Consider the following 15,274-nt stretch of genomic DNA (forward strand, 5'->3'; position numbering starts at 1 on the left):
TCTGTCCTGTAGGGTTGCTATGAGTCGGAACCGAATGGACAGCAGTGGGTTTGGTTTTTCGTTAGTTCATTCAGCTGGACACCACTTTAAAAAAAATGGCAACAGTTAGTGCTCTCCTCTCAATGTTAACTTAAACCAAAAATTTGGGGAAAGGGATATTCGGCCTTTTAGAACAAAGATGATAATGACTAGATGGTAAAAATTTCATTCTAAAAACAGCTATGCATGAAAATTAAGAACTTCTAAACTGAAATAGTTTAACACTGTTTACTTGAATTAATATTTGAGCAGATTTGACCAAATTGAACTTAACTGGGACACTCAGGAAGCTCATGCATGTTTTCCCAAAGACCTGTCCAGCTTCAGCCCAATCAGTATCCGTTGCTCAGCTCCAAACCATACACTTAAAAAAGACCTGCAACCTAAATGGTCCTAGAGCTTTTAGGATGCTTGAATGGAAAAAGAAATCAGTTGAATCCACTGTTTAGGGTTTAATAAGGCTGGAGAGGATAGAGTGAACTGAATTACATTTCTGCAAAAAGACATGTTTTTTGGTCTTTGACAACATTATCAGTTAACATAAGATCATACTGTAGTAGGATGGGTCCTAATCCAATATGAGCAGTATATTTATAAAAGGGGAAAAGAGACACTGAGAGACAGATACAGGCAGAAGATGGCCACGAGACTACGGAATAAGTGTTGGGGCTATGCTGCAGCTGCAAACCAAGGAACGACTGCGGCTACCAGAAGCTGGGAAAGACAAGACAGGATCTTCACCTAGAGACTTCACAGACAGCTTGGCCCTGCTGACACCTTGATTTTGAACTTCCAGCCTCCAAAATTCTGAGACAATAGACTCAGATTGTGGTATTTGTTATGGCAGCCCTAAGAAACTAATACAGCAGGCAAACGTGGGTTGGACTGATTTTCTAAAATGTCGGCTCAGGCAATGAAAATAATCCAAATAAACTTCAGTTATCCAGGAATTTCACATCCAGAGTATATGCCACTTTCTATGAGTCGGAATCGACTCAAGGGCACTGGGTTGGGCTGAGTGTCCCAATTAACTTCAATTTGGTCATATCTGCTCAAATATTAATTCAAGTAGAGTGTTAAACTATTTAAGTTTAGAAGTTCTTAATTCTAATGCCAGCCCCTACTTTTTCTGAGGCTCATGAATGGAAATTCTGAATAGCAACTCACCATAGTTTGTGTAATATCATTACCCAAGAGATTACGTTACACCACATGTCTGTCAGTTTGCTGGATGCTGTGATGCTGGCAACTATGCCATATTTCAAATACTAGCCTGGTCACCCATGGTAGACAGGTTTCAGCAGAGCTTCCAAACTAAGACAGGTTGGGAAGAAGGACCTGGTGGTATACTTCTAAAACACATGGCCAGTGAAAACCTTACAAATACCAGCAAAATATTGTCTGATACAGTTCCAGAAGATAGATAAGCCCCTCTGGTTGGAAGGCACTCAAAAGACAACTGGAGAAGAGCTGCCTCCTCAAAGTAAAGTCGATCTTAATGACATGGATGGAGTCAAGCTTTCGAGATCTTCATTTGCTGAGGTGGCATGACTCAAAATGAGAAGAAATAGCTGCAAACACCCATTAAAAATCAGAACATGAAATGTACAAAGTACGAATCTGGAAAAATTACATGTTGTAAACAATGAAATGACACTCATAAAGATCAGTATCCTAGGCATTAGTTAGCTGAAATAGTCTGGTATTGGCCATTTTGAATAGGACAATTGTATGGTCTACTATGCCAGGAATGAGAAATTGAAGAGGAATGTCACTGCATTCATCGCCAAAAAGAATATTTCAAGATCTATCCTGAAGTACAGCGCTGTCAGTAATAGGATAATATCCATACGCCTACAAGGAAGACACATTGCATTGGGTAAATCTGCTGCAAAAGACCTCTTCAAAGTGTTGAAGAGCAAAGATGTCACCCTGAAGACTAAGATGCGCCTGACTCAAGCCATGGTATTTTCAATCACATCATATGCATGTGAAAGCTGGACAATGAATAAGGAAGATCGAAGAAAAACTGACGCCTTTGAATTGTGGTGTTGACGAAGAATATTGAATATACCATGGACTCCAAAAGAATGAACAAATCTGTCTTAGAAGAATTACAGCCAGAATGCTCCTTAGAGGCAAGGATGGCGAGGCTGCGTCTAACATACTTTGGACATGTTGTCAGGAGGGGTGAGGCCCTGGAGAAGGACATCATGCTTGGCAGAGTACAGGGTCAGCGGAAAAGAGGAAGATCCTCAACGAGGTGGATTGACACAGTGGCTGCAACAATGAGCTCAAGCATAACAACGATTGTAAGGATGGCTCAGGACCGGGCAGTGTTTCATTCTGTTGTGCATAGGGTCACTATTAGTCGTAACTGACTTGATGGCACCTAACAACAACAACAACAAGGAAGACCAGCTAATATGACTATTATTCAAATTTACTCAACAACCACTAGGCCAAAGATGAAGAAATTGAAGATTTTAACCAACTTCTGCAGTCTGAAATTGATCAAACATGCAATCAGGATGCACTGGTGATTGGGATGCAAAAGTTGGAAACAAAGAAGAAGGATTGGTAGTTGGAAAATGTGGCCTCGGTGATAAAAATGATGCCAGAGATCACACGATAGAATTTTGCAAAACCAAGCACTTCTTCATTGCAGATAACTTTTTTCAACAACATAAACAGTGACTATACACCTGGACCTCAATGGATGGAATACACGAGAATCAAATCAACTACATCTGTGGAAAGAGATGATGCAGAAGCTCAATATCATCAGTCAGAACAAGGCCGGGGCCGACTGGGGAACAGAGCATCAATTGCTCAAGTTGAAGCTGAAGAAAATTAGAACAAGTCCACAAGAGCCAAAGTACAACCTTAAGTATATCTCACCTGAATCTAGGGACCATCTCAGGAATAGATTTGATACACTGAACACCATTGATCGAAGACTGGACAAGTTGTGGGATAACATCAAGGACATCATACGTGAAGAAAGCAAAAGGGCATTAAAAAAGCCAGGGAAGAAAGAAAAGAGCAAAATGGGAAGTCAGACGGGACTCTGAAATTTGCTCTTAAATGTAGAGTAGCTAAAGTGAAAGGAAGAAATGATCATGTAAAAGAGCTGAACGGAAGATTTCAAATGGCAGCTCCAGAAGACAAACTGAAGTATTATAATGAAATGTGCAGAGAACTGGAGTTAGAAAACCAAAAGAGAAGAACACGCTTGGCATTTCTCAAGCTGAAAGAACTGAGGAAAAAATTCAAGCTTAGGGTTGCAATATTGAAGGATTCTATGGAGAAAATACTTAACGATGCAGGAAGCATCAAAAGAAGATGGAAGGAATATAAGAGTTACCATACCAAAAAGAATTGGTCGATATTCATCCATTTCAAGAGGTAGCATATGGTCAGGAACCAACAGTACTGAAGTAAGAAGTCTGAGCTGCACTGAAGGCATTGGCGACAAGGCTCCAGAACTGATGGACTATCAGTTGAGATGCTTCAACAAATGGATGCAACTCTGGAAGCCCTCACTCATCTATGCCAAAACATTTGGAAGACAGCTATCTTGCCAACCAACTGGAAATGATCCATATTTGTGCCCATTCCAAAAAAAGGTGATCCAACGCAATGCAGAAATTCTCGACCAATATCATTAGTATCACACACAAATAAAATTTTGCTGAAGATAATTTAAAAATGTTTGCAGGAGTACATTGACAGGGAACTGCCAGAAATTCAAGCCGGATTCAGAAGACAATGCGGAATGAGGGGTATCATTGCTGATGTCAGATGGATCTTGCCTAAAAGCAGAGAATACCAGAAAGATGTTTACCTGTGTTTTATTGACTACATGAAATTATTTGACTGTGTGGATAATAACAAATTATGGATAACATTGCAAAGAATGGGAGTTCCAGAACACTTAATTGTCCTCACTTTGAACCTGTACATAAACCAAGAGGCAGTCGTTTGAACGGAAGAAAGGGATACTGCATGGTTTAAAATCAGGAAAATGTGCATCAGGGTTGTATCCTTTCACCATACCTATTCAATCTGCATTCTGAGCAAATAATCCGAGAAGCTGGATTATATGAAGAAGAATGTGGCATCAGGATTGGAGGAACACTCATTAATGATCTTTGATATGCAGATGACACAACCTTGCTTGCTGAAAGTGAAGAGGACCTGAAGCACTTGCTGATGCAAATCGAAGACTACAGCCTTCAGTATGGATTACACCTCAACTTAAAAAAAAAAAAAAATCCCCACAACTGAACCAATAAGCAACATCAAGACAAAGGGAGAAAAGATGGAAATTGTCAAGGATTTCATTTTACCTGGATCCACAATCAACACCCATGGAAGCAGCAGTCAGGAAATCAAAATGTCGAATTGCATTGGGCAAATCTCCTGCAAAAAATCTCTTTGAAGTGTTCAAAAGCAAAGATATCACTTTAAGGACTAAGAAGCACCTGACCCAAGCCATGGTATTTTAAGTCACCTCATAAGCATGCGAAGTCTGGACAATGAATAAGGAAGACTGAAGAAGAATTGATGCCTTTGTATTATGGTGTTGGCAAGAATATTGAATATACCATGGACTGTCAGAAGAAGGAACAAATATGTCATGAAAGTACAGCCAGAATGCTCCTTAGAAGCGAGGATGGTGAGACTTCATCTAATGTACCTTGGACACTTTATATGTCCCTGGAGAAGGACATCATGCTTGGTAAAGTACAGGGTCAGCGACAGAGAGGAAGACTCTGAAGGAGATGGATTGACACAGTGGCTGCTATGATGTTCTCAAGCATAGCAACAATTGTGAGGATGGCTTAGGTCCGGGCAGTGTTTCATTTTGTTGTAAATAAGGTTGTATGAATCAGAACCAACTAGACAGCACCTAACAACAACAACATCCAGAAATTTCATATCCAAAATATATGCTAGTTCCTGAGTGCCCCAATTAACTTCAATTTGGTCATATCTGTTCAAATATTTATTCAAGATAACAGAGTGTATTAAACTATTTAAGTTTGGAAATGCATGTTTCTCATGCCAGCAGCTACCTCTCCTGAGGCCCATGAATAGAAATTCTGAATAGCATCTCACCAAAGTTTGTGTAATATCATCACCCAAGAGATTATATTCTAGCCAGAGAAAAGGGACCTAAAACTCAAAGAATTTCTAGAAAGCATGATAATTCTTTCAATATCTGCTCTTCTAAAAAGCAGGAGTCCCACATCAAAGTTCACAGACATAAAGTATTCTTGACACTTCAGAGTTGCTGGAAGCCAAGCCCTCCCACCCAGACTAATTTTGAACCTTTTGTTTATTCCAAAATATGGTAGCAAGATATTCATAAGATTGTCACATCAAAAAAAATTTTTTTTATTACCTGAGTAATACATGTCTATTGTAGAAAAATTAGAAAGTATAGAAAGGAACAGTGAAGAAAAAGAGATATTACCCAGAAGCATCCAACCAGGCAGAGACAGACAGGGTTAATGTAGTGGTCACCTTTGTGTTGTTGTTGAGAATATACATAGCAAAACGCAAACCAATTCAACCATTTCTACATGTACGATTCAGTGATGTTGGTTATATTCTTCAAGTTGTGCATCGGTTCCCACCCTCCTTTTCTGAGCCACTCCTTTCCCATTAATATAAATTCTGTCCCCTAAAGTTCCTATCTAATCTTTCGTGTTGCTGTTGTCAGTTTGATCCTATATAGATATTTTTTAAAAGAACATAATGCTCAAGGCAGACATTTTTTACTAGTTAAGCTACACTTATTGTTTGGTTTTAAGAAGACTCCAGGGGACATTTTTGGTTTAAGGTTTAAAGATTATCTCAGGGCAATGGTTTTAGGGGTTCATGCAACTAGTCATCTTTTTTAAAAGTTCATGTAACTCTGTTGTCATGTCATTCAAAATCTGGAAAAACACAGCAATTGCCAGAACTCAGTCTCAGTGCAGATCACAAACACATAGAAGTACAGAGAAAGCTTCCAAATATTCCTGTTTGCATGAGGTTAGGTTGTAGTTCATAAGGGTCTACCTTGGATGGTCTCTCTTTCTTTTTCCTTTTCTACCCCTCTGCTCTCCCCTCAAAGAGCCCTGATGATGCAATGGTTAAGTGCTTGGCTGTTAACCAAAAGGTTGGCAGTTGGAACCCATCAGCTGCTCCTTGGGAGAAAAGACCTGGTGATCTGCTCCCATAAAGATTACAGCCTTAGAAACCCTATAACCCATTGCCATCAAGTTGAATCTGATTCAGAGCAACCCTATAGGACTGAGTAGAACTGCCCCATAGAGTTTCAAAGGAGCACCTGGTGGATTCGAACTGCTGACCTTTTGGTTAGCAGCCGTAGCACTTAACCACTAGGCCACCAGGGTCTCCTGGAAACCCTATGGGGCAGTTCTGTTCTGTCATATAGAGTTGCTATGAGTCAGAATCAACTTGACTGCACACGGTAACAAGAAGTCCTCCCCTCAGAGTTCCCTCAACTCTTCTTGGTTGAAGCTGCTGAGAACCCTTTGCCCACTGGGGTTGAGTCTTCCCAGCCTAGCCTCTCATTCCCTGCAGTAGAGCTCCTGCCTGAAAAACTATCTTACTGAATTACAGTGAAAACGGTGAGATCCAGAACTCGACAGGACTCCCTCGTTTTATCAGATCTCAAAAGTTTTCCACCTTTGACAGGGTGCAGTCACCAGTTTTCTATCACTATTTAAGTGGAAAATATTTGAGTTTTCTTTCTCGGACAGGTTTCTGTCTTGCACAGGTTCCGGCTTTCACAGGTTTCACTGTATTTGCCAGCAGCATGGGGTGTGGGAAGGACCAAAAACAAAAACAAAAACTCATTGCGGCGGAGTCAATTCCAACTCATAGTGACTCTATAGGACAGAGCAGAATTGCCCCTTAGAGTTTCCAAGGAGCACCTGGGCGATTCCAGCTGTCCATCTTTTGATTAGCAGCTGTAGCTCATAACCACTATGCCACCAGGGTTTCTGTGGGAAGGACATAGGAGGTAAGAAGCACAGGTACCTTCATCCTGCTACATGCATTTTAAAATAAAAATAGCAAAAGTCAAACATAATGTTTTGCAAAGGATTTTTTCATCAATAAATACAACATGAATATTTTCCACATCTCGTTAAACAGAATCAGAACATTTTTAACCAATTAAGAGCTCTTGGAGACAATCTCGCTGAGCTCACTCAATTTATAGAGAAAAAAATGGAAGCTCACCAAGTTACTCAGTTTTCTCAAGGAGACGTGGCTATCCAGGCTAGCCATTCCCCTCTGACTCTCCGTGGAGTGCTCTGCACAACCAGAACAGCAGTGGGGAAGGCAGAGGCTTAGAAATGCTCTTCGATTTCAGCCTGTACCACATGGGGGGTGAGGGGGTGTAGGCAGGAAAGGATGTTAGTTCCCCAACAGAAACCAAGCCAGAGACTCAGCCTTCCTCAGGAGCCCGAATTCTTGGCAGGGCAGGGCTGTGACACTTGCTAACCAATGCTTCACAACTCGTTGAAATCTCAGGAGATAACCAGATATGTCTCCAGGCCTGAGGACCTATTTCATTGCTGCTTTCTAAACTTGATGGCTTCATCGTGGGTTTATGTCTTGAAACCAAAAATTCAAAGTTCTTTTAATGGTTATTGTTGTGTGCCCTCAGGTGGGTTCCAACTCATAGTGACCGTTTAGGACAGAGTAGAACTGCCCTATAGGGATTCCTAGGCTGTAATCTTTACGGGAGCAGATTGCTAGGTTTTTTCAGCAGAGCTGCTGGTGGGTTCAAACCATCAACCTTTCAGTTAGCAGCCCGGTGCTTACCCAGGGCTCCTTTTCTCTAATGGAATGGCCTCCAAAATCTTTTCACCATGCACCTCTAGCATCTGGGGTAGTCATACGAACCAGATTTTGGGATAAAGGGTGTTGGCTGGAGTGCCTAGTTGTGCCAACAAGACAACCCACTAAGCCAGTGCTCTTGGAAAAATTTTTTTTTCTGTCTTTGTTTTCTTAATCAAGAAAGCTAATATAGCATAGAGTTTAAGAGCATAGACTCTGGAGTCAAACTGCTTGGACTCCAATCCCTGGCCTGCCATTTTCTAGCTGTGTGACTTTGGGCTAATTAAGTAAACTCTCTGTGTCTCAGTTTCTTCATCTATAAAATGGGATAATTTATAACAGTGCCTACCTCTTAGGGTTGTTTTGAGGATTAAATGAGTTAATGTATGTGAAATTCTAAGAACAGTGTTTAACCATAAGAAGTGCAAATTAAGGGGGAAACATGTAGCCCATCAGTTAAAAAAAAAAAAAAAATTGAGCATGTGACCTGTAACCACAATTGTACTCTTTATTTAGGTCTGATTGTCTGTCTATCTATCTACCTATCTGTCATCTGTCTATCTGTCTATATCTATCTATCTAAGAAGCCCTGGTGGCACAGTGGTTAAAGTGCTCAACTGCTAACTGAAAAGTTGGCAGTTCAAATTTACCAGCCGCTCTGTGAGAGAAAAATGTGGCAGTCTGTTTCCATGAAGATTTTACAGCCTTGGAAGCCCTATGAAGCAGCTTTACTCTTTCCTATGAGTTGGAATCAACTCAACAGCAATGGGTTTGGTTTGGTTTGGTATCTATTCATCCCTTAATCTATCTATGTATCTATCTATCTAGTGTGGTCTCATTCTCTCTCCCAGCTTTTTCACAGATCTGATTAGAGCATGACTTTTATCTGACAAGCAACTTGTACTATGGATAGGAAAATATCAGTACTGCCATTTTCTTATTATCCCTTCTAATTGCAGTGTTGATATTACAATCAGTTCACAATAGATTTATTTATCTATTTACTTACTTAACAGCAATAAGTAAATTTGTAAATTTAAGGATTGGCTTTCCCATTTCTATGAAGAAGCCTGTTGGAATTATTTATTTACTTCTGTAGTAGTCTTTTTAAGTTGTGAGAATTGGCTTAGCTAAATCTATTACAGGCATTGACAAACTCTTTCTATGAAAAGTCGGATAGTAAATACTTCCAGCTTTGCAGGCCATATGGTCTCTGTAGCAACCACTCATCTCTGCCACTGCAGCATGAAAGCAACTAAGCAATACATACGTAAAGGAGTTCAGCTGTGTTCCAATAAAGCTTTATTTACAAAAATAGTCAGTGAGCCATAGTTTGCTGACCCCTAATCTAGGCCATCAACTCCGTAAACCCGCTTAACCAGGCTCAAACAAACTTAACCAGACTCCAGCAAATTTAACCAAGCCCAAACTAAGAAATAGATTAGCAGAGTTAACGATGAAGAAGGAGCATGGCCTGAAGGGAACAGAGTCACATTGCACAAGCTTCATTTGGGCAGATGCCTGGTGGGGCCAGGGCTGACACTGAGTATAGCTCAACCGGTTAAATTCAAACTGTCTTTCAGAGCAGGCTCCCAGGGGCCTCGTGCCAAATTCCTAGAGAGGGCACTGTAATGTACAGAAGGAACCTTTCCAATGACGAGCCAGAGGCGCATGGGAACTGGAGAGTGCATGGCAGCCTGTTTGATGACTGGAAGTCCGTAGGCCTTCTCACTTCCAAATAGTGATGTTAGAGACATGGACAAGGATTAGAGTCCCCAATATGGGTAACATATCCAGTCATGATAGAAACTGTGGCTTCAGCCAGGCCAGGGGGTGACAGCAATGAATAACAGGGAAGTGTTTCAGAAGTACACTGAGTCCCACAGAGGTTCCCATAAATGCGACAGATGGAGTTTATAGGGCAGGGCTATAGTAATTTCACTAGGAGGACTCGAGGCCCAGAGCATTGTTTTGTTTCTACGATTGGGACCCCAATTCTTCGGTTGTACTCACGTTAATTTGGTTTGAAGAACTACAGATTAAATCAGAACCAGAAGGATTTGGGAACAAGGGAAGATCTCCTGGGAAAATGGGAACCATGGGCTACATATCTCAGTGTGGTGCTGGCATCTGGTTGGAGGCCAATTCCTCTTTTTGGAACTGTACATCACTGTGTCTCCCTGTTTCCCCACGGTACTCTAGCAATGTCAGAAGTGTGCAGGACTGGAAAACTCTGCCTAGTAAAACCCAGCAATACAGCTTCTCTTGTGCTTCTGAGCATCATGAAGGAAGCATCCAACTCTTGAATTTTTCTAACCATGACTTAAAACAGGTCAAATTCCTGTGCGTCATCCTTGACTCCTCTCTTCCTCATACCTCACATCCCATCTGTCAATGAATCCTGATTACTCTACCTTCAAAACTTATCTGGAATCCAGCCACTTTTTGCTCCTTCACCATCCCTTTGTCAATCTGATTCAAACCTTTGCAGACTCTCATCTGCACCCCTGTTCTTGTCTCCTAACAACAAACATTGACCCCTACACTCTGTTCCCCATATACTAGCCAAGCGGTAGTTTGTATTTGTGTGTGTGTGTATCTTATTAACTGTGATAAATACATATATATATAAAACAAAACATTTGCCAATTCAACATTTTTTACACATGCAATTCAGTGACATTGAATACACTTATTGTGTTGTACAGCCATCACCACTATCCATTTCCAAATTATTCCAGCACACTTAACAGAAACTCGGTGCCCGCTAAGCAATACTCTCACCTTCTCCCCTCCCTCTTTCCTCTAGTAAACACTAATAAACCTTGGTTTCTATACATTTTCCTGTTCTAGATATTTCAGATAAGTGGTATCATACAATATTTGTCCTTTTGTGAATGACTTATCTTCACTCAGCATAATGTTTTCAAGGTTCAGACCATAGTTTTAAAACACAGATTGAATCAAGTCACCGCTCCGCTCAGTCGTCCAGTGAATTCTCATCTCACTCAGAGTAAAATCCTTACCAGTGACTCCAGGCTTCTACATTTCTCCCCCTGACTTTTCATTGCTAACTCTCTCCCTCTTGCTAGCTCCACTCAATCACACTTACTTGCCTCTGCGATTCCACAAACTCACTATGCCACTCCTGCTCTGGGCTTTTGCCCTCTCTGTTTCCTCAGCCTGGGACACCCTTGCCCCATATCCTTCTGGATTTCTCTCTCTCTCCCTTCCTTCTTGTTTCAGCCCAAATGCCACCTTATTGGAAGGCCCTTCCCTGACAACCCTACGTAAAAAACTGTTTTAGTTCCCTAAGGCTGCCATGGAAACCCTGGCAGTAAAGTAGTTAAGCACTATGGCTGCTAACCAAAAGGTTGGCAGTTCGAATCCACCAGGCACTCCTTGGAAACCCTGTGGGGCAGTTCTACTCTGTCCTATAGGGTCGCTATGAGTCTGAATCAACTCGATGGCAATGGGTTTTTTTTTGTTTTTTTTTTTTTTGAAGGCTGCCGTAACAAAACTACCACAAAGTGGGTGGGTTTAATTAGAAGGAATTTATTGTCTCTCAGCTCTGGAGGCTAGAAATCTGAATTCAGAGCATTGGCAGGGTCGTGCACTCAATGTTCACTCTTGGGGAAGATCCTGCCTTGTCTCTTCCGGCTTCCGGTAGACTCAAGAATCACTTGGCATTCCTTGGCTTTTAGATGCACCTGCTCATGGTGCCTGTCTTTCCCTGTGTGATTCTCTCTCCTGTTCTTCCCTCTTATAAGACACCACTACTAAGAAGGGATTGAAAGGAGCCCCGGTGGTGCAACAGTTAAGTGCTCTACTGCTAAGCAAAATGTTAGTGGTTCGAACCTACCCAGCAGCTCCACGGGAGAAAGAACTGGCGATCTGCTCTTGTAAAGATTACAGCCTAGAAAATCCTATAGGGCAGTTCTACTCTGTCATGTGGGGTTGCTACAAGTTGGAATCTACTGGACAGGCACACAACAATAACAACAAGGAATTAAGACCAGCCCTACACTAGCAAGACATCCTTAACTAATAGTGTCATCAAAGAAGAACTCTACTTCCAAAACAAGGTCACATTCACAGGTACAAGGTCTAGGAATTCTTTTGGGGGGACACAATTCAATCCATAACAGTAATACCACATCTTCTGTATTCATTGTCCTTGCTTTACTTTTTTCATAGCACTATGACCAGCTGACGTGTATGTGTTTACGTACTGCCAGAAATTAAGTTCCATAAGAGCCGGGACTTTGTCTTGTTGTGCTGTGCTTCCAGACATGCAGAGGATACCTACTGATTGAATAAATGAGTGACATCTAAAATGAGGAAAGGAATCTATGGAATTACAAAGTTAGGTGAAAGAACAGGGGAAAGGCTAGCTCTCAGACAAAGAGTGATGGCTATATTTCCTACAAGGGTATTATTTCTGGGCCTCAGTTGTTAGTCTACTGCTGTATTATGGGTTAACCTATGTCAAAGCAAAATTCCTGGAGCATACGGACCACAAACTCATACTTCTCTATATGCATATATATGGAGCCCTGGTGGTGTAGTCATTAAGAGCTCAGCTGCTAACCAAAAGGTTGGCAGCTCAAATCCTCCAGAGGCTCCTTGGAAATCCTGTGGGGCAGTCTTACTCTGTCCAATACGGTTGCTATGAGTCGGAATCAACCGAATGGCAATGGGTTGGGTTTATATACAGATTGTCATGGATTGAATTATGTCCCCCCAAATACGTGGGTGTAAGTTTGGCTGGGCCATGATTCTCAGTATTGTGTGATTTTCCTATATGTTGTAAATCCTGCCTCTATCATGTTAATAAAGGAGGATGGGTGGCAGTTGTGTTAGTGAGGCAGGACTCAATCTACAAGATTGGATTTCATCTTGAGGCAAACTCTTGAGATATAAAAGAAAGAAGCAACCAGAGACGGGGGACATCATACCACCAAGAAAGCAGTGTTGGGAGCAGAGTGCATCCTTTTGAATCAGGGTACCTGTGCCAGGAAGCTCCTAGTCTGGGGGAAGACTGATGAGAAGGTCAACAGAGAGAGAAAGCCTTCCCCTGGAGCTGACATCCTGAATTGGACTTTTAGCCTATTTTACTGTGAAGAAATACATTTCTCTTTGTTAAAGCCATCCACTTGTGGTATTTCTGTTATAGCAGCACTAGATATATATACACATCTATGTGTGTGACTTATATACAGTCCTAGCTCAAGGAGAACAACCACCAAAATCAACTAGCAGCATTCACCATGGATGCAAGAGGAAGGTGTGGAGGCATCTGCCCCATGTCTTTGCTGACCTGCTGCAATAGAAAGAACATAAGGACACAGGAGTTATCCTCATCCATACTCAGGCTCAAATCCTGAGGCCAACACTTACTAGCTAAGTGAACTTGAGCAAGTCACATAATTCCTCTGAATTTGTTTTCTTATTTGTAAAAATGAGAACTATAATACTTACCTAAAAGGGTTATCGTGAGGATTAAAGAGAAAACAAAGTGCCTCACACATACTTGGCATATAGCAGGTACTCAGTAAATATTACTATGATTCCTTTGGTAAAAGAAACCCTGTAAATTCCCAACAGAATAAAGAGCCAAGCTCATAAAGACACATTAGCAGGAGACAAGGGACATGCAGTTTTCTGGGTCAGGAGAACAGCTGATACATGACACAGGGTATCCAATATGCCCAGGCGAATGATCTGGGGACTGTAACCGGCTCTGATGTCAGTGCTTTGTCAGAGGGTGCAAGCTATTCGCCTTGAAACCCCCTAAGGGAATATATTTGAAAGCCACAACACTTTACGCAGTTGCACAGGGTGAGTATCTCCTGGCTTCCTCTTATTTCCAAGGTCTTTCTTCACCATGAACTGAGAGGCCCCCATCCTTGGGGCCCTCCTTGCCTCCTTGTTGGGCTACTTGCTTGTTGTGGCTTTTCTGCGATTTTCCTTTGCTGTTCAGTTTCTGTTCCTTTGTCACTCCTGTTTTTTTTCACCCCACTGGCTTTACTTCCTCTTTTCATGGCAGCTTATATGACTCCAGTTGCACAATATTTTCCTGCTATTTGCAACCCCCTTCCCTATGATGACAAAGCAAGAGTGAAATGAAATGCAAGCCCAAGAGCAGGCAGGAGGGGGCCCTCTTGTTAACAGCTGCATGCTAGTTTAAGGCTAGTTTAAGGTTGCTTATCCTCATGAAGAGGAATTGAGAACTGCAGCGGCAGCACCATGCGCACCGAACTGATACCTTTTCCAGGCTATTTTGGGAGTTATCTTAGCTTCCTAGTGCTGCTGTAACAGAAATACAAGTGGATAGCTTTCAAGAACAGGAGTTTATTTTCTCAGAATTCAGGAGGCTAGAAATCTGAATTCAGGGTGTGGCTCTAGGGGGAGGTTCTTCTTCATCTATTTCAGCCTCTAATAGTTGACAGCAATCCTTGGCATTCCTAGGCTTACAGATGCATCTGTCTCAGTCATCTGTCTTCCTCATCCCCCATGTGTGCATGCCTCTGTGTCTAATCTGCTATTTTTTAACTCAGAAGGGATTAGGTGTAGGATCTACCCTACACTGACATGACCTCAACTAGCTGATTGATTACATTACATTAGATTGCATTATGGAAAGTGATTATATTACATTACATTACACTACACTACACTACACTACACTACACTACACTACACTACACTACACTACATTACATTACACTACACTACACTACATTACACTACATTACATTACATCCACAAGTATAGGGGTTAGGATTCCAACACGTATTTGTTGTTAGGTGCTGTCGAGTCAGTTCCAACTCATAGTGACCCTACGCACAACAGAACAAAACACTGCCCGGTCCTGCTCCTTCCTCACAATCGTTGCTATGCTTGAGCCCACTATTGCAGCCACTGTGTCAATCCACCTCATTGAAGGTCTTCCTCTTTTCCGCTCACCCTGTACTTTATCAAGCATGAAGTCGTTCTGCAGGGACTGATCTGTCCTGACAACATGTCCAAAGTTCGTGAGACGTAGTCTTGCCATCCTTGCTTCCAAGGAGCATTCTGGTTGTACTTCTTCCAAGACAGATTTGTTCGTTCTCTTGGCAGTCCATGGTATGTTCAATATTCTTCGCCAACACCACAATTCAAAGGTGTCAATCCTTCTTCGATCTTCCTTATGCGACACCTATTTGGGGAGGATACAATTCAGTCTATAACAGGAGATATTAGCTCCCAACTTCCCCACAGATGTGCACCCCCCAGAAGCAAATGTCCCCTCAGTCCCAGATCCTCATTCATCCTGTCCCACACCCCTAGCCTGGTCCTGGTAAGGAGGAATGAAATGGGCACGCTA

At 41.8% G+C, this 15,274-nt stretch overlaps 1 long non-coding RNA gene across 6 annotated transcripts in view; it reads right to left on the reverse strand.

Moving 5' to 3' along the window:
• Positions 1–6,425: 6,425 nt before the first annotated feature.
• The window catches only part of LOC111751055 (uncharacterized), a 35,472-nt gene continuing 26,623 nt past the window's right edge, over positions 6,426–15,274 (reverse strand). For all 6 annotated transcript variants that reach the window (XR_010322109.1, XR_010322107.1, XR_010322106.1 and 3 more), the window contains one exon: positions 6,426–15,106. This is a non-coding gene — a long non-coding RNA (uncharacterized LOC111751055). The remainder of the gene's footprint in view (positions 15,107–15,274) is intronic.

Source organism: Loxodonta africana, chromosome 5, assembly GCF_030014295.1.
Source record: "Loxodonta africana isolate mLoxAfr1 chromosome 5, mLoxAfr1.hap2, whole genome shotgun sequence".
Classification (NCBI taxonomy): Eukaryota; Metazoa; Chordata; class Mammalia; order Proboscidea; family Elephantidae; genus Loxodonta; species Loxodonta africana.